The 21373-nt window shown below is 30.2% G+C and overlaps 1 long non-coding RNA gene across 1 annotated transcript; it reads right to left on the bottom strand.

The window, feature by feature from the left end:
* Positions 1-18623: 18623 nt before the first annotated feature.
* Positions 18624-21127, bottom strand: LOC121131640 (uncharacterized). Its single transcript, XR_005869133.1, has 2 exons — positions 20920-21127; positions 18624-18939 (listed from the first exon to the last, which is right to left on the bottom strand). It is a non-coding gene; the product is annotated as an uncharacterized lncRNA (long non-coding RNA).
* Positions 21128-21373: the final 246 nt, after the last annotated feature.

The following is a 21373-nucleotide window of genomic DNA, read 5'->3' as shown; positions in this document are numbered from 1 at the left end:
ACATTTTGAATGACTTGAGAAACAAATTATTCATACATTTTAGAATAACAAAATAGTTTGTGATCAAATTTAATCAATGTAGCCACCATTTGACTCAATTGAACTGGTCAGGCGACGTCTGAAGCTGCTACAGACTTGCTGGATGTAATCGGCGTACATGGAAGCCCAGGCCTTGTTGACAGCAGCCTTTAAGGCATTTATGTTCTTGTGTCGTTTTTTGCAGTCCTTGGTCTCCACGTGCGCCTAGATAGAGAAGTCTAGTGGGTTCAGATCTGGGCTCTGAGGGGGCCAGTAGTCCTTGGCCAAAAGTTCATGTTGTCCTTGAGCCACATTCTTGTTGAAGAACCCATCTGTTGAAAACCAAGGAGAGTTGACGACTATAGATTTGATCCACGGAAGGACCTTGGACGCCAGAATCTTCACATAATCCTCCGCTGTTAATCTGAGCCAGTGGGGAACCATAACGGCTTCATGGCCTTCCCGTTGGATCTCCAAACATCTCAAAAGCTTACAACACGGTCATTTTGCCTGTTGAAAACAGGATCGACCATAAAAGTTTTCTCATCTGAAAAAATGATGATGCGTCCAGATGAGCTCTTGATATCATTCAAGATTTTCTTGGCACTCTCAAGTCTGACTTCTCGCTGACGTTCAGTTAGCAGAGGGCGTTCAATACGCCTCAGGGACTTTCCTCCAGCCCTTTTCAATGCCCTTGAAACAGTTGATCTCGACGTTCCCATCTTTCTGGTCATGTCGGCAATGGACCTGTTGGGAGTCCTCTTGAACACTGCCTTTACTTGCCTTGTTGAGACAGTGGGCTTCCTGCCAGCCCCAGGGGAATGCTTGAGATCACCCCCAGCCTCCAAGCGATTGGAAACGTTGTAAATTGTCTTCAACGAGGCCCCAACCTGTTCCTTAATGTTGTTATGAGGCACTCCCGCTCGGAGGAGGGCTGCAATTTCGATCCTCTTTGTTTCCTGATTGGACATGGTCTCACGTGTGGAAGTTGTTACGCTCTCACAGGAAGGATTTTTGTTTATTTTAACAGTAAAAATACGAAACAATCAGATTGGTTGCCACAAAACCTCTTAAAAAGTATATTTACATCATCGGTAAATAATTTTGCACGGCCCGGTATTATATTTCACTAATTTCTAAAGTTATTAAGTAATAAGATCATGAAGCTTTTCTGATGAGACAACAGATGCATTCTTCCACCAAATTGCCGATCGGAACTTACTACAGAATTGTCACTCGAAAGAAGGATTGAAAATATTAAATTTTACTCCTCCTTAGCATAGTATAAAACTCCCAATGATCATATTTCTATAACAGTGAAATTAGTTCACTTTCATGGTTAAACACGTGATTTAATTTGTTTAATATTAATATGTGATTATATAAATTAGTGCCTTCATGGTCCGAATTCTTTGTTGGCTCCAAGTTGTAATACAAATTGTGCTCTCCCTTCTCTGTTACTCCTAGAACTAAGCTTGATTAGTTGTTTTTAAAGAATGGAAACGCCTTAAAAAGAATAAAATCCCCATCATCAGAAACTCAACTTCAAAAGAGTTGGCCTTTGTTTCCTACCTTAATGATCTTTATAATATTGCTCATGCAGGAGCACTGACTGGAATGTTTGTATTGCAAGAAGACAAAATACATATAACGTATTAAATCAGAAGTAGGAAACCTGCAGTTTTAGGTAAAATGTATAGAGTTGTAAATCCTAATCAATTTATATGGTGTAATTTTTGTTGTTGGCAACTTGAACATTGGTTCTTTATTTTTCTAAACTGTTATCATTATTTATTAATTCTTTAAGGAGAAAACATCGAAGTACGAAGATTAACAATGAAGATATGAACAAGAAGTTATGAGCAGTTTTGTGATCGTGGGACATTTTGGAAATTTTGAAAAAGTAACCGAAATTAAACATGGTCACCCTAACAATTTGAAGAATACAGTCTTAATTTTTTGGTTTCTTCTTTTATTACATGCTAATAATTCACAACTCTAATGTTGTAGTTTTTTATTATATCTCTTTGAAAAAAATTACCGGATTGATATAAAATATATTTTTTAATTTTCAAATATGATCAAAAATCTCCTTATTGTTTTAGACCCTCATAGTTTTTGTACTTACTTTATTGATCAAATATGTACTTTTATCTTTTTTAATACCGTCCTCAACATAACAGTCATAAAAAGGTTTTATGGATCTAAAAGTTGGAAAATCGAGGATCAGGATTGGTAATTTTTGTAACAAATTACTAATTAACGTTGAAATTTGCCTCTTTTTTTTTTGTATATTAATTTCATAAAGACTTCTAATATTTATAAAATTTAGTTATATTTTATTTTTCAAATTTTGTATGGAAAGGGCGAAAATATATGTTTAGGATTTAACAGTCCCAAAAATTTGACATTCCGTTAGATCCCCTCCTAAAAATCTTAAAAACCCGTCTAAATCAGACGTATAAGTCGTCGTAAACAACAATCTTTGCTAAATTACGTCATCATCAATCAATCTCGACCATTTTGGATCCAATTTGCATAAGAATAAAAAATACTTCAATAATTATAACTGAATTCTGAATAATTTCAAACTATTTTCGTGCATAAAAGTTATTTTAAAGTATTTACTTATTCAATGGAACTGTTGTTTACTTATTAGTAGTTTGATTACATATCCGAGAATGGTAATGCCATCTTACGTTCCTTATTGTCTATTATAAGTTTGTATACTTATTTTTTTATTACGACAAGTTAATAGGTACATTTGCAACGTCTTGCAGATTGATATTTTTTTTAATTTTTATTTGCTCATTTCCTATTGGTAAACTGAGTTGCTTTACCACAATATTAGTGAAAATGATGCATTGTAGAGGACAACTTAAAATATGAGATATTTGGTATGGACCAAAACAATTTTAAGTACAATATAAAGAACGACTCAACTATAATATCCATATATGATATTTTTAAATCCCTTCAAATTAACTTAAATTAATAAAATTGACAAATTTATTTAGTTATCAGTGTTAAAATGGATATTTCCTGTTACTTCATAGTTCACCTGGAACAAGCCCAAGGATAATTACTCATGAATCACATGCCCAGGTTTGTTCATTTGAAGGGGAAAAAAGAAATGATAAATTACTTGTTAAACCTGTTCCAAACCTTTATTTCGTATATATTCATTCTAATCTCTAGAAAAACAGCACCATATTTATAAAATAACAGTTAAATCACTCAGCACACTATGGTTTTGATTTGGTTTTGCAAAGAAAAGTATGTAGGTTCAACTGTGCAAAATTACAGTCACAATATAATTTTAAATAAAGGATAGCATATTTTCAATATTTGGATCAATTTAAGCTAAGGTAAGTAGATAAATATTACAAGTAAACAAAATATTTCACCAATTTCAGTAAAGCTTTGTAGGAAGAAAATATAATGGGTGGGAATTTTAAATCCGGAACAAGCTTGTAACTCAATATCATAGCAACCCGAATATCTATGTTTATAAAAGTGTGCTCATCAGATCTAACTTACAAAATTGTACAAGATAAAATACAAAATCCTTGAGATGTCCTCCGAATACGAACGTCTTATGGCTGTTAATGTGTGCCTCTGTGCCAAGCGTGGTAAGGAGATTACTTAACTGACAGAGCTTCGCAAATCAACTGTTTATAATGTTGTCAAGACTTTTAAGGAGTCTGATGGGTCAGGAATATTTGCAAGGAAGGATCATAATTATTTTGGGTGAATATCTAATAATTAATTAATGGTATACACAATTAAAATAAATAGACATTTTGAAAGGTCAAGGTAACAAAAAATTCTAAAAACTCAAGATGGAACATAACTTTGTAACAAATTGAGATACATCACTTAAATTAGTGTCATTGTCGGAAATGATTTTAGATGGGGATTTGTACAGTAGATGTTATACTTCCTTTTTGTATTTTTTGATTGATTAATTATTAAAATTCAAAGTCGTATACAGACAAGAGTTTTTTATGGGCCTATTTCGTGTAGTAGTATTTGCCTTGTCCATATTTATTATTTTGTAATAATAATAATCGAGTTGGAGTTAAAACATGGACTTAATTTATAATTTTAATAATCAGTCAACCAAAAAATAAATCTTGACTAAATTCGTAATTTCCATCTACCGATCTTCATAATAACTGACAAATAAGTTTTATGTGTTATTTTAATATAGAATTCAATTTTCTATAAATAGAGATACATTTTGGGTATTATTTTGATAGGAATCAGTTAACACGGGTATTTTAATAATGCACTAATGAACTAAGTTACTGATGAGTGATGACTCATAGGCAGAGTTGACATGTTTGATAGGCAAAAAAGAGCGTGAGGAAAAGGTGGGAGCGATAAATATGTTATTACTCAAGGTTAATGGAAATACAAGGTAAGCCCATTATTTAATCGGGCATGCTAAAATTTTCAATTTGACGTACCGTACCGACTGATGGGCCAGACAGATAGATTTGGGGGAAAACGCGCAACCAATCACACTATATGACGTCACTGTTCCTATAATTTTCAATTTGATGTATCGGATCGACTGCTCGGCAAGACGCACTAATTTTGACAAACACGTAAACAATCATATTCTTTGACTTCACTATTAAAATGTGTGTTGGAAGTCAAACATCAGTCGTACACTTCTTATAGTATAACTTTGTATTTATATTAACCTTAGTTTTACTGAATTAATACCGGCTTTTCATATCAGCTGTCTGTTGTATGATTATTACTAATTATTTTTATGTGGACGGGGGGGGAATTACTGCTATAAAGAGGAGAACCCTCCACATAATAATAGCAGCATTAGTGCAGAGATAATATTATAACTTAATTTGAATTTATAAATGTTTATTTATTATGCATTTTTAAAACAATAAACCCCAAATATAGGTGCGAATGCTAAGTTTAGATTGAGAATTTGACACCACGATGACCAATTACATAAAAACAAAAATAAGATAGAACACACGCAACAACCATTTTTTTTTTTTTTAAATAATTTTAAAAGGTATTTTTTTCATTACAAACTACTTATTTCTAATTGGTGCAACTCCATCTAACCAAAAAGAATTTTAAAAAATGCACAAAGTTATAGAAAATTTTACAGCTTTCCAAAGGAGGAAGTCAGAAGGAACAAATGAATTATGAGACTGAAAAGAAAATCTCACACTAAAAGTAGTATGTTATTATGTATAACATTGAACCTCATATTGATGTTGTTTTAAGGCTCAAAACTTTGCATGTCAAAGAAAATCCATACAACCTATTATCTATATTCCCTACAAGTCATATCAAACGGATATAGAACGCTTTGAGAGGAGAATGAAATGATATTAGTAATATCCCTATGGATCATTAGCCTTCTTTTTTTAATGTAGTTTTAAAAAAAACCGTATAAAATGAAGACGAAGAAAAATCAGACTATTAAAAGCAAAGACACTCAATTGCTATATTTTAATGTGGTTATTGAAAATTTTCTGCTTAGACTAGAATTAGTGGAGAGTTTTTTTTCAAATTTATTCCAGATCGTTTATCAACTTCTGTGTTAAGTATAGAAGTATTGTCGAGAGAAAACAAAATCGTATTAACACTTATCAAAATGAAATACATCAAAAGGGTGATCTCTTAAATATCTTTCCTTTGTACATTTTGTACAATTGAGTCAAAATATTGGTTGATTCCAATAAGAAAAATGATATTCAACTTGGACTGACATTGATGGTCTGATAAAATGTTAACCAGTCCACTTCTTTCCTTCAGATGACTTTGAAATTAGTATAGATTCTTACTAAAATTAAAATCTTAAGTTTGATCAATTTTAAGAGTTATAAGGTTTTTCAAAATAATATATTAACTTATCTATTCATAGTACATTCATGGAGTAGGCAATAAATATGTATATTAAGTTATTGAAAATAAATAATAAATGTTATGCTAATCTAAATTAGCAGTTCGAGAAAAAAAAACATTTATGTAGATTGTTGAATTTATATCTACACAAATCAATAAATCAAAGTCTGTTTGTATATATGAATGTATGTTGAAACAGTCATTTTTGTCTAAGAAATAAGCATTTTCAATTATTTCAGGCGTTTTGTATATAGCATCGAGCGTGTATCCAGAATACATAGTATACTATAAACTTACTTACAAGACAAAGGCGACGTGATCAATATTTGTCCAAATATGTTGGCTTAGCAATAACGTTTTAGTCTTTTAGGTCATAACAAGACCATTTTGGTTTTAATTTTGAAAGGCCCCAAGAAAGTTTTCACGTTAGAATTTAATAGAAAAGTAACGTGGGTTTAAAATTGTAGGTTGAATATAAAAATGAATAAAGACGTATGAACATATTTTATTGGATGAAATTTTGGGAGTTTATGAACGAACACATAATAGTGATGAATTATTTCGCATGAGAACGATTGTGTATCTTTTTATTATGTATTTGCCTCTTCTATCCCCAAATCCAGCTATATAAGAAGCAAAATAATAGCAAGCCCAAAGCTACACGAAGTGGTTATTCAAGATCAAAATATTTGTGGGGTTTTTCCCCACTAGGTTTATAACTTAGACCTAAGGGATACATTCCTTATCTCATTTGTATCATTTTCAAACGCAAGATGTCGTTTTTATGATATCACAAATAATATCACACTTTATCATTTTCTATCATGACGTTTGCAGATTCTTCTACGTTTACAGAATTCACATTATAAATTATAAATTTAGTCAAAAGGGTGAGTTTATTGAGGTTGCATAGTTTGTTATAGATTAATCTTCAAGTAAACTCGACGCCTCTTAGCAGAAAAAAAGTTGGTGTGCATAATTGAACAAATATTCTTCACCTGGTCTCTGTTTTGTTAATTGTTTTAAAACTTTAGGATGGTCTCACCACACTCATGTATAACTGTTAGTGAATTTTTTTGTCGGTAGTCGATGTTTCTGCTTCTGTCTGTAATTGAATTAGGTATTTTAAGGTGGAAAAATTCGCAACAAATATTCCATAGTTGGACAATTAGCAACTGGTTTTTTATGACTGTTTTTATATGAAAATTTCCATGACCTCCATTATTTTTCCATAGAGGAAACTCTGTTGAAAATAATTCTTTTAATTATAATATAAAAGATATTATCAAATACTCCTAAAATTGTTTGGTCATAATGAGTATTAGATATCAAATCCAATCAAAAGCCTTGTATTTTTCAAATTTTACGAAATTTTGTCGTTGCATCAGATTATTTATATGGACTCAAATAATACATTTATAAATTCGTGCTAAAATAATCTTGTAAACTTGTTTTATCATTCAAACATAATAAAAAGTCAATTAAGTTTTTTTGATGACAGTATAGCCTTGATTTTAATTTAAATCATATAATAGGAGAACCATTCAAAAGTACAAGGTTTGTCAGTAAGTTTCATCATAAGTTAGATGCTATTTTATGTTAATTATTGCATCAGATTTAAGTGTAAATACAAAACCAGTTCCTTTATAGATATTATTTATCAGATGAAATGAAACTTATCATTGTAACTTAGTAACAATGCATTCCATATGATATTACTTCTTGTATGTTTAAATCTTGCAAAAGTTGAGACGACAGGAAATATTGGATCCTACACAAAACCAGTATTGTGCCTTCCTCAAACCTTTATATTATATAATAAAAATTGGACTTCATTCATTTTTGATGTTTAAACTCTTTTTTAATTATATCCATTAAAAATTACAAAGGCATTCATCAAATTTAAAATTTGAGTTTACGAGTTAAAAGAGGTTATGTGAGTAAAAGTATGAAAGTACCGATATTGTATTTTAGATAAAGACTTCGTTACCATTATTATATCATCAATCTTTTTCAGAAAAGAAACAGAAAAAGCCCAAATAAACAAATCAAACCTATTAAGTACTCCTTGACTATCATTAATATATTGTTTCGCCCTAATTTTAAAAATAAGTTGGATGCTTATAAAATAATATTAAAATGCTACGTAATATTTCATTTTCTGTATTATAATATTGCTTAGTAATATTTAATTACAAGTGTAACTATATATTTTATTTGTATATGATAGCCAAAATGTCTTCATAGAAATGATAAGATACCCGAAAAATATGTACAAAGTTGAAAATCTAGTGGGACATGGGCATGTTAAAAAAAAATAAACCGAAAATAAACATGGTAACCCTCACAATTTGAATAATATTTTGGAGTAGGGACAGAATAATACTCATGATCTTTCATTAGATCAACTACAATCCCAGCTGTGATAAAGGAAGGAGAAAAGGTTATAAACAATGACATTGCTAGAATTACTCCAATTCTCTCTGAGTCCAACAAAGACTTACAAATATATCTCCTGAAACAAACCCTCCAGGGTTATGCTCCTTCTTTCAAGGAGTACATACGACCGCTCAAACAGATTATAATATAATTGAATATATTTAGACAAGGATGTTCACTGCTCAGGAATTAAATAATTATGACAACTACTAAGGAAAAGAAAATGTATTCTTCAGATTACCATTTCCAAAGAGAGCCGGTTAAAAAACACACTGGATTTAAATATATGTATATATATATATAGCACAGTGTTACCTCAGTAACACAAAAATAATATGTATTTTGTTGTCAGCTGTAGATTCCTTCTTCTCCCTTGATACGTCATGGCTATTTTATAATTCATTCTCTTTTTTAATACACAAAGTAATTAGTTATTCTTATAGTTGATAATATTGTAAGAAAAACGCGTGCGAGGAGGAGGAAAAAAGACATATAGTATAATTGTTAAAATACTGATGTGATTATCATCTGCCTGCTTTATTATGATTTTTGAGGGTATAACGAATGTATTTATTAGCAAAATGTTTAATGAAGATATACTACGTATAATTGGCTTCGACGTTTTATGTACAGTAAGATTTGAAAATCACTCCATGAAATTGGGACATTCTCAGAATAATTAGCTAATGAAACGACAAAGTAGAGTATTTGAAATATATTTGAAGAAAACGAAATATAATCTACATACTAACCATTAAACATTTAAATTAAATATACATAATTAGACAATTAAAATCATATAATATTTTGGAAATTATAAATACAGAATATTGAAATAATAGATTGATAATAATTTTTTCTTGGTCTAACATCGATCTTTCATAACTTTAGGTTGCAATACACAAGCTACCTGGAAATCAAAGATAATCACCCTCTTCTTCATAAGGGAGGAAGGAGATATATCTCTACCGATGATAACTAATTACAATGAAATGTCATTTGACAATAAATATATTAATAAAAAAATGTTAAAATAAATTCATCTTAGATTTAGAGCAAAAGCTAATTATGTAGTAATGTCGATATTACTCCTTATTAAGAGCAAAAATATTTCCCCCCGTTATTAGGTATGCTTATATAACAACATACTATTATCATGAAGGATATACACAACAAGGAACTACCCTCGTTATTTGTGACCATTTAAACAGTTATTTTTGCCTTTTATGAGTTTTCTAGACACCATTTCCTTGGAATATGTCAACCATAGCTAAGCCTTAAGGATAAAAAGTAATATTTATTGCTCCTTCATACCCAAGTCTTAAAACAAGGTAGTCTCAGACAAACGAAACCATCAAAGCTACTACCCCCGTTGTTTGTCATTTAAGCAGTTGTTTTTGCCCTTTACTGAGTTGTGTATCATAATTCTTGATATATTTAGCTAAAATAGAATCATATTTTATGGATAGATTTAAAAAAATTGAATACTGCAAAATCAGGTTCCATTTCGATATTCGTAAATACTTTTTACTGATAACTTGAAGTCGTCATTTGTGGATGACTCAAAACATTTTATAGGGAATGACATCAGAACAACATGATTAGTTCCTCAGAAGGGATATATTTACCCTTGTATTTCTCCATAAATTTTTTGAACGTAGATGATTAGCAATGGATAAAAACACACACTGGATTTAAAATCTGACTTGATGTATTCATCGTTATTGATTTCATAGATGAATATCCATACTCTGGTTATGAGATTAATAGTGGCCTAGACAGGGGACTAAAGGCACAATCGACAAATACCAAACCATCTGTTTCTCATCCGGTAAGTATTTTCCAAATTCCTAGTTTTTCCAGTCCAGACTGAAGGCGATTATTTAGGCTTTTATTCTTCTCCGACTATTATTATTATATTAATATTGAATAATAAAGGCAATGATAACGCATGATTGATAGAAGAAGATGTATATTATTTAATCAATGATGCCATTTTCTTCTTTTCTCCTCGCATTTTTGTATTCTTACAAAGTAATTAGTTATTCTATACATATGCTCCGTTTCTAGAAGAACCGGAATACAATTTTCTTGTTGATCCCTCGTCGTTTATATAATATAACATATATATTGGCCATTTATTCTTTCTATGAAGAAATTTTGGCTATTTCTTGATATAAATAATATAATAACTAATCCCATAACTACACTTTTAAATCAAATATTACTAATCAGCATCATAATACAATATCAAATAAAAAACTATGAAGATTCTAATAATATGTAATTATTTTAAAAATGGTGAAGAAATAATATGACAGTGATAGTCACTGCGATATATAAGATGTAAATAGATGTATGATTGACTTATTTCGCTGAGTACCAGATGATTTCGGGCCTTTCTTCTGTTTCTTTCTTTTGGAACGGTTGCGTGACAGAATAAAAATAACGACGTGATGAGTAAAAGAGAATATAAGGGAAAGATAAGTCATGTATATCAATTAAGAATGTTTTCTTATTTCTAATTCTGACTCGTCTAAAATTGTGTACATGCCCTTTGAACTTATTTTGCACTCTTCGTTTTATCATGTCTTTTGACTAAGATTCATGTAATGTAATATAATAGAAGTCAACGTTTCAGAAGAAGGATATGTATTTTCTTTAGATTTAACTACAAAACTAAGCAAGTAATTAAAATCATAGTTCATAGTATCTTAATCCTTAATATGCTCTTAAAGATTATAAAAGTTATTTTTAAAATAAAAATACATAACCTTAATAATTTATGAAGGGTATTTTTTCTTATATATGTTTTTGATCGAGGTTACGTGAATGCTGAACATAATTCATAGTTTTTGTTTACTTTTTATTTGAACCATTTTGTCTCCTCTTTCCTTTTAGCTTCTTTATAAATGACTAAGGATTAACAAACCCTATATTCCGGTCGTTTTGGAAACTAAGCATAAGCTTGGATAACTTATTGTTTCGTTTATTTAATTAAAAAGAACAAATTATGAAATAGCCATGACGTATCAAGTGGGATGAGTGAATCGACAGCTGACAACCAAATACATAAGGTATTTATTTATTAGCGAGAGTAACGCCGTGAAAGATATTCAAATTTATGATTTTAAAATGGGTTACCATACCAATCATATACACGAATTTATTTGTTTGAGCTTTGCATATCATGATCATCAAACCTAAACAATTATCCCTTTCAATACTATTAATTTTTTTGCTGCTAAAAATTTAATGTATCATTGTATGTTTAGTCCTACCAACAAGTCACAAATTTTAAATCAAAGAGCGTCCTTATTATGAAAGGGTGAATTGTTGAGGTTTGAAAGATTATATTTGATTTTTGACGGGGCATCAGGCAAAAGTCAAAGTAGAACAAGTACACAAAAAAGAGAATATGATTATATTTCATACAAAAGAGAGAGATGCAGGTTGTAATTAATTTTTATTTTCTCCCAAATTATATGATAGAAATATTTTAATTAACCCTTTGTAGAAACTGCAAATTAAAATAAATTAGTATTAAACTATCCCACTTATAGACAACTATTGTCGGCCCATTGTTGGGTATATCTAGTAAGTAGTGGGATATATATATATAAAAGAAATAACAATATGGTCATATTAATAAAATCTCATAGTAGTTTTACATGTAGCATCGAGCGTGTATACGGAGTGGATTGTAGATAGTGCTCCCTTATGTATATTTATATGCATATTTTTAATCTAAGAAATAACTATATAACTATTAACGATATCTTGCAGGATTTTTGCATGTAGCATCGAGTGTTTGCAGCTAAGATAAACCCAGGTAGTGTTCTAGAGACTATTGCAAAATTATTATTCTCCATTTTTTTGTCCATATGTCCCTATTTTTATTTTATAAAATTCCAAAGCGACTTTTAAAATGAATACAAACATACTGGCTCTGTTCTTATCTTTTTGGTGTGCCAAGATAAAAGCAATCTTGAATAAAAATCAAGAAAAATAAAATATCTCCATTATTTTTTAAATAATAAATATACATACAGCACAAATATCATAGATTGATTTTAGTTCATTATAAGCTTATTTTTTTAATTTGCAGGATAAGTTAATATACCTATGAATTATATATATATAACTTAACACTTTTATTTGATTTTGAGTCTTAATTTGTCGCCGATACGGCCTTTCACAGGGCGTCCGCAGGATTTCATTTAAGATATGGTTTGGTTCTTATAAAATTATTGAAAACAAAATTTCAAAACTCTCCAGCTAATCCAAAAAAATATATTTTATTCTCAAATATTTGATTTTTATAAATATTCAAACATCCATTGCTATTCAAAGAAAATTTCAAAAAATTCATCGCTATTTAGAGAAAATAAATTCTTTTTGGATAAAAAATTCAAATATTAGATATTTTTTGAAAAAAAATTAAAAATATTAGCTATTAAAAAAATTAATATATTAGAAAAAAATTCGAAAATAAATATTTTTAGAAAAAAATTTCAAAAATTAATATTTATGAAAAAAATTTCAAAAATTAAAATTTTTACTCTGCAGCATAATTTAACAGAATGACGAATAAAGTTTCTAGTAATAAGAAAAATTCATTCATTGGGGGGGGGGGCTACAGCCCATTCAGCCAAATAAAATCTATCCATTAATATTTTTTTTATTTTACTGACGATCAATTTTGGGTATTTTATGCGTAATTTGCAGTGTCTCCAAAGGGTTCGTCATAAATATTTTGTTGATCGAAACAGACGATAACTTGTTGAAAAATACGACTATAATCCACACTCAATTTTGAGAAAAATCCTTTTTAGGTACCTTTTGTGTTGATGGGCAAGATATCTTGGTATAGTAAGTAGTGATGGGACAATTAATGGGAATCGGAGAATAGGATGTTTTTTTCTCAATCGGGAAATCGTTATGTTCAATTTGCGATTATGATTCATATTTACGAGTACTTAACTATTTATTTAATTTTTTCTTCAAAAATTGAATATATAATGTTGACATATTTTTTTTTATTTTATCCAAGAAATTCATGGAAATTTTTGAGAACAGCCGGGGATTTTTGGAAATTTTTTCTCCTAAAAATAATTTTGTGTAAATAGCTATGGGATTTTTTGAGAAAGTTTTTGAGAATAGTCATCAGCCTTTGAAAAATTTTTTCGACAAAATTAAAGTTTTTTTTAATAGTTTTGAAACTTTTTTATCAAAAATTCAAAAACCAAGCTCCTAAAAAGATAAATCCTTAGGATACTCTTCATAGAAAATAGTATTTTTAAATATGATCTAAAATATTAAAGAATCACAATCGGCGTCGGAATATGTACTAGATCATCAGAATCAGAATTGCATTGGGACATTTTTAGAATTATTGCATCACTAATAGTAACTAAAAAGATATTAAAGGATTTGAATTGTTGTCCATCTATTGATTTATTATATAGTTGCATGGTCATAAATTGTTCATATAATCATAAATATGACATATTAATTGAACAAGTATATTGCAAAGTTAGATTTATGTATGTTGTATGTAGATTATAGGCCTCTTATTTTACCTTTCATAAAAGATTTTATAACTTGGCCTCTCTTTTAATATATATAAACAAAAAATGTGGTTTTAGAAAAAGAATAAAGTTTTGGAGCTCTGTTTGTTAGCAAAAGTGACCATTTTATTTTTGGATAAGAGAATGAATGAAAAATGAAGCGGAGTACTTATTTAGTTACATACATACAAGGGTTGTTGATTTATTTGAATAAAATCAATTTTTATGAAGCTCTGCTGAGGAGCTATTGGCTCAATTACAGCCAATAGCTAAGGCTCTAGATCATGTACAAAGGGGCAAATGCACTATTGCTCAAGCACTCAATATTTGGAAAGAGTTATGTGACCACCTCAAAAACAACCAGCAAGTGGAAAAACTGGTGGAAAAAAAAGAAGGTATAAACAGTTCATTAACAAGGGGCATCTTCTTGCTAATATGTTTGATTCTTCACTGCCGGGGAATGAGGAAGAGATTAATATGGCAACGGAATATAGCAATGAAAAATATCAAGCACTTTTTCCTATCATCATGAAGTTTCAGGCTCTTTTAAATTAACAGAACCTGTGACGATGACCATGTCAGCTACTGAATGGTAGGAATCTCATGCAAGTTTTATGGGCAGCAACGGCAGTGGCCTTATCTCTGCAGTTGATCAACTTATGACTGCCGTAGCCTCCTAATCTAGAGTAGAACGAGTCTTTCCATCTTATGGACTACTACAGAGAATACAACAACACTTGTTTTTCTTATTAAGTCCATGAATGAACACTATATATTCTAACAACGAGGATGTTGCATGATAGAAAATATGGTGTAACGAATTAATTTCAGATAAATAATGTTTTCTTTTTGTAATCCATATCTGCATCAATAAACTCATGTTGAGGATATTTCATAAAAATATGTTGGATTCAGTTAGACTCAGAAGAAAATTAACTTAAAATGACAATATATTTAATTTACAATTAAGGAATAATAATTTAAGTTGTGTAAGAAAGCTCAGAAAAAAAGTTAAAAAGGACAAAATATATTAAATTTACAATAAAGTACAAATTATGTTAGTTCTATAAGCAAACTCTGAAGAAATCTAGTATATAAAGACAAAATATCCTTAATTCATAATCAAGAAATAATTATTTCAGTTGTATAAGTAGACAAGGTTATTTTTCTTTAATTATGCTGTATTAAATAAATAATTATTGTGCATCAAAATGGCTGCTTATTTTTCGTTATTTTTTGTTTATATATTGTAAAAGTATGATTTAAATCATGGATTTTTATAAATAAATATTTTGTTATATTTTTTGTTGGGCCTAATTAGTTTGCTCAAACACAAAAGCTCGGTCTGGACCAGTCTCATATAAAATTCGGTCTAAAATCGGTCCAAAGGAAAAGTTCTGTCTAGTTCGGTCCCAAAAAAGGGCTAGACCAGTTTTACTAAATTGTTTATAACATGACATCATATGTTTTCAATACAATGACGTTATACAAAGTATCACCCCCTTATATGTTTATAAAGCATTTGTTCCAGAACTTATAGTGTACTTTTTAGATTTTTACAAAATGAACGACAGTTGAGCTTGAAAAAAATGGTCCATCATAATGTATGATACCGAAAAAAATCGGTACTTGTTGATTCCTCGTCGTATATACCTATCATATTGATCATTATATTATTTCTAATAATAAATGTTAGCTATCATACGCCAGTAGCGTCCACAGGTGGTGGGTTAGAGGTTTGTATCCCTCCCCCTCTTCCACTCAAAAAAAAAATATTTTGAAATAATAACTCTATTAATTAATTTTAATGAAAAACAATAGGACAATCGATAAAATTGTGCAAAAAAACCCCAAAACATGGCTTGAGCTAGATTTTTTGTTCGATAAAGACCAGCAACACCATATTCGGATACTATGTCGCTACACTTGTTGCATTCTTATTAATTATAAAGATATTTTAGTCCATATCTTTTAAAAGTTAAGGACTGACTTCCATCGTCTGACCCGTTTCTTCATAATAGTTTTTGTCAACATTTCCTTCGGGACCCCTTGATAGGAACTCAACCCGAGCCTTTGAGCTGTTTTGAAATTGTATTCGTAGAAACTTCCATGTGTCTTATCATTCTTCTCATGTATATCCTTGAATTATCTTTGATGACCCATCTTCATGCTCTTTTCCACCTTTCATACATTTTTTCATAAGCTAGATGGTTCGGATATTTACTTTTATGACGTCGGCAGTATTCAAATTTGACAATTGTGTTAGGGTTGCCAACGGCAATTAGAAATTTTCATAAATAAGAGTTTAATTTAAGTTTAAAAAGCACAAAAAGATTAAATATGTTGTCCCCAGGATTATATATATATATTTTTTTTTTGGTGTGGTTTTTATGAAAAATCTCAAAAATTAAAATTTTGTTGAGACAAATATATTAGTGTTTTAGCACTGTGTTACCTTACCAATACAATAATATACTCTGTAGTTTGTTTTCATCTCCTGAATAAAAACATTTATTCACACTAATTAAATCTATTTCAAAATGTTATGCAGTGATAAAATTATATCATTTGTGAAAACATGAAAGTGATAGGATTCCAGAACTGAAGTTCAGAGCATACAAACGAATCGTATTCAATTTAAAAATCAATAATTTCTTAATGAGGAAAAAAAAAGAAGGTCATTTGACCAAATTATGGAGAGGAGAAATTTTTTTAATTTAATAAGAATAATAATTATAATATATATATATACATAATCCTACGGAAACCCAAGAATATCCTTATGGAGACTAAATCATTATCATTTATTGTGTATCAAGGCGTTCAAACAATTACATGTACCAGTGTACTACTCTGTTATGTAGTTTTCTACTTTGAATCTACACGGCACTCACATACCGAAGTATCATGATATGCTTTGTCCCAAAATGTTGTCAACCAATCAAAAATGAAGACGAAGGAAACTTAAAGCCATTTTAAGCCAAGATGCCCACCTGCCATTTTTTCAATATGATGATCTACAATTATCAGCTGATACTGTAATTAAATGACAGTTTTTCAATTGATTTCATATCGTTTATCAACTTAAGTTCAAAAGTATTGCTCAGAGAAAAGAAAATTGTAATATTACTTGTCAAAATGTATTCATAAAAAAGGTCATCTCTTATATCCCTTTCCTTTGGGACACTTTGTGCAACTTCGTCTAAATATTAGAAGAATCCCCTTGTAATTTTAATTGGGACACTAACGGCTTTCATTACGAAAAATTTCGTAATGTTACACAAAGGCACTTCACTTACTAATATTTCGTAAAAACCCCACCCCATTGTTCTTCCTGGGCTCACCATTTTTTCCCCGATCAATCACATTCCATCATTTGATGGGGTATCTTCGTGCATCTGTTCGCATGTTATAAAAATTAAAAGTAATGATTTAGTTCTGTAAATATAAACTTACTTCAAAACTGCGAGATATTTTAAGCATCTCTGATGCGATGCAGAAACTTAATCAGACCTCATTACCACCCCCTACTAACGGAGCAAAGAACTTACACTAATAAATTTAAACACCTAATACTTCACTGATCTATGTTAAAAATATAATCCAGATTAACAATAACGCCATACAACGTACATCAAATTTCTGAAAATATTTTAATTTTAAAAATCAATCTATCGTTTTTATTCATTGCAAGGTCTTGCAATCCTGGATTTGTACCAAATATAAGAATCCGATTTTTTTTCATTCCCCCCGGAATCGTATAGTAGAAAATTTTCTCAATTTTCTTGCAAACTGGTGTGTGATGGAATATCCTGTCCGAGAGAGATAAGCAGATGGGAAATTGTGAGTCTCTCGTTTCCAGCTTCTAACACATCTGGATAAGTTTCTTAGTGCTGGTTCTCCGACTAAGATTTGACATGCTATTGAAAACAAGGTAGCTAATATATGTAGTTGTTTTTTTCTAATTATTCTATTTCCCTTTGAGAGTAAAGGTTGGCAGTGGAAAATAAAGGTAGTCATGTTTCTCTCAAGAAAAATGTATGGATTTTTTGTTGAATAACTACTAACTACTTGACAACATTGTTCATATATTATGAAAATTGCATAATACTATATTTATAGTTACTGATTATGTTTAATAATTAATCACTTTAGTATGTCACATATCTATATTACATAAAGTGTTTTTTGAAATTCAAGTATTTATCATTATCATTCATCAAAATACATATATACGATATTAAAATGATTTAACTAATTTATGATATATTATGGCCTCTATTGCTTGATAGGGTTCTAAGTCTCAATTACTATTTAAATACATAATTTACTTGAACTAGAATGAGCAATTGAAGAGGGGATAAGTGTTTCCAATACCATTTAGATATTCATGGTTCACAAATTTAATTTCTTAAAAAAAGAAGATTTGAGATTCGTAGTCAAGACTTACAACACAAACAGGAATCGTGGTCAACATAAACTTTCAAACAACAGTTAGTACTTGATAATCCATCATTTGACTAATAACTGTTTGAAAAATAGTTAAAAATTATTTATTCTAAATATTATGAAGCAAATTATTTATTTGAAGAACATTTTTTTTTATGCGTAGAAATTAAACATTCTTAATCAATTAAAGACTTCTATAGAGTAATGATCTCTGTTTGTCATTTTCCTCACAGCCTAGACCTAATCACACGGTAATTAAATGCAAGGACTCATTTCGCTTTTATTCATTTCCTTAAACAATCTAAAAATAGTAGAGGCAAAAACAGAAAAGTAATTCTAAACCAAAGACACATTCTGGATATTATGGACCTACACATGTTACGAATGAGTCCCGACTACTGCAGGGAAGGAGATTCCTTGAAGGTAACATCCTTGTTGAGAGGAAAATGTGAGGATTTTACATTCTTCTGAGAGTTATGTCTGCACTTATAATTAGTATTGTGCCAGTCCTTATTCACACCTTACAACTGCATTCTCGTACGGTTCAGTTTGGGTCGGGTCCAGTTAAGTCCTAAAGCAGATAAAGTTCGTTCCTTGATGACGTCACTTAAATTTATTTAAAAAAATTTAAATCACTATAAGTACTGAAAGTTCGAACGACCGACAGTCTTAAGTACCGGTCCTAAACGCTGATAGGATCGGCCCTAAGAGTAGACTGGACCGAAGAAATAACGACCGATACAATACTACTTATTATTATGCTGGAGTTATTATCAATTTTTCTATTCTCTTCCCACTTTATTTGACTTCGTTAAATGTAAAAGGCTGCATGAAATATTCACATAAATTAGTCAGTTAAAAATCGTGCACAACAACAAGAGGAGAGGTGCAAACTTATTTGTTCTCATCAGTGAACCGACCTTCACGGTTCGCTTTTTGAAACATACAAAGATTTTGTGCATTTTCCTCTCAGCTGTTTTCATTAATTTTATAAAGTTGACTCTTGCATGACATAAAGCAGCTGACTCTACGTATTATGAACTCAAAAATGTACAACATAGGATTTTTATATTTATTAATATATGTCAAAGGCCTTCGTTTAGAATTCGTATTATTTCATACTCAGTCATTGATGTGAGGATTTCAATAACCAAGGACAATGAAATTAATGAACTGTATTAATTACTCTATAACTAACACTAGATAATAATTACAGACGTGCTTTGGTAAAGAGTTCTATATTTCGAATGAATAATATAATAACAAGAACAACCAAAAAACCACCTTCCTCTTTGGAGGGAACCCCAGTTGAATATAATCAGGGTTGCCAAACGGTGGCAGTATTTGAGGATATATAAACATCCAAGTAAAGTAACAGAGTGTTAAATTAGGTTGAAACAAACATTTATGTTGAAAAATTAACTTACCATTACTTTCTTAGAATATTTGGAAATCCCAAGTTTTTATTTACGCAGTTTTTACACTTTTTGCAACAAAAGTACCATTATTTTGCATGAAGTTTGTCCTAGATTTTCTTTCGAATATTCTAGGAGTTGATTAATTAATTATAATCGATTAAGAACTTAAATTGATTGTTTTACCTCTTTTAATCAAGGTTTCGTGAAAAAGTGTAAATATTGCATATAAGTTTACCAAAGCTATACATCATGTGGCAAAACGAAACCACGTAATTAATATTTGTCGAAAAAGTGATAGTGTTGGATTGAACCTAGGACTGCATAACTCATTAGCCTATTTTCTAATCGGTACAGTCTTTTCATCATTCATTCGCGTGAAGGACCGATGAATCTGTCCTACGGTCCTAGATATCTTTTTATTTTTACTCCTAGCTAGGAAAATAATTAATGATAGTTAGAACCATAATAATTACTGAGTATTATACATTCTAGCAACACACATTCTACCTTAAACTTAAGGGATCTCTTCTTTTTGGAAAAAGTTATAATTAAATTACATCAGCTGAAATGATTTAGTTGCAAACTAGATCATTTCAGCTGTTATGTTATCATAAACGACTGATAAGGACTGTACTTATGGAACTACAGTCTTCTTGGTTTTTGTGGACCGATCCAACACTACTAAGCGATAATTTTATGTCCGCTAAGGGCGTCGAGTATACTTGAATATTACTTTATAGCTAACTTTCATGAATTATCTCTTTCAATTTAAATAACAAGGTACATTCTGCAAAGGGAAAAAGTTGCATATATTATGAGCAAATATGAATGAAAATGATACAGTGGTATGATAAAAGCAACATCTGGCATAGGGAAAGGATGCTAATAAACTAGTCAAGCGACAATTACAAACCAGATAGCTAAAACAAGAGAATGTGATGAATATCTGTCCATGTATATTGGCTAAGCAATAGCTGTTTTGTCTGCTAGGAGATGGAACATAATTGAATATTGTTCAAAAATTCACCTTCTATCTAAATAGAAAGGTGAATTCTTCGAATGGAAGTAAAAATTAATACATCTTGAGGGCAAAGGATTAAGTGACGTCATCGGTTATATTAATAAAGCGACACCTTGCGGCGGAAAAGGATACCACTAAAAAATAGAATCAACTCAAGCTGGCTGACCCGTTTGATCACTAAGTTTTTAAAGCTTATGGAGGACGCAATTTTTTTTTAAAAGAGCGAAAGGGAAACGAAGAAGTATACACAAAGAAAGTAATGACCACAAAACTTAATAATAAACTTTGAATGTAGGTACTATTTATTTCACATGTTCTTCATGCGCTCAACAAATTTACTTTGAAAAACATTAATATATATAATATATATTTCTTTCATGAGAGAGACACGAAAAATATTACATCATCAGAGTCAGTCCGAGTTGAATATCATGCATTTTTAATGCAAAAAAATGTAACGTCATATTATACCCTTTTTGTCAACTGATATCTTTGCTTAATCATTTTGGCATTTTTTCTCCTCCATATATTTATTTTTGAATGAGTAGTTTCGTTGATGTAATTTT

Source organism: Lepeophtheirus salmonis, unplaced genomic scaffold, assembly GCF_016086655.4.
Source record: "Lepeophtheirus salmonis unplaced genomic scaffold, UVic_Lsal_1.4 unplaced_contig_8849_pilon, whole genome shotgun sequence".
NCBI classification, from domain to species: Eukaryota; Metazoa; Arthropoda; class Copepoda; order Siphonostomatoida; family Caligidae; genus Lepeophtheirus; species Lepeophtheirus salmonis.
Note: the sequence above shows the minus strand (reverse complement) of the source record. Positions and strands in the feature narration are given on the sequence as shown.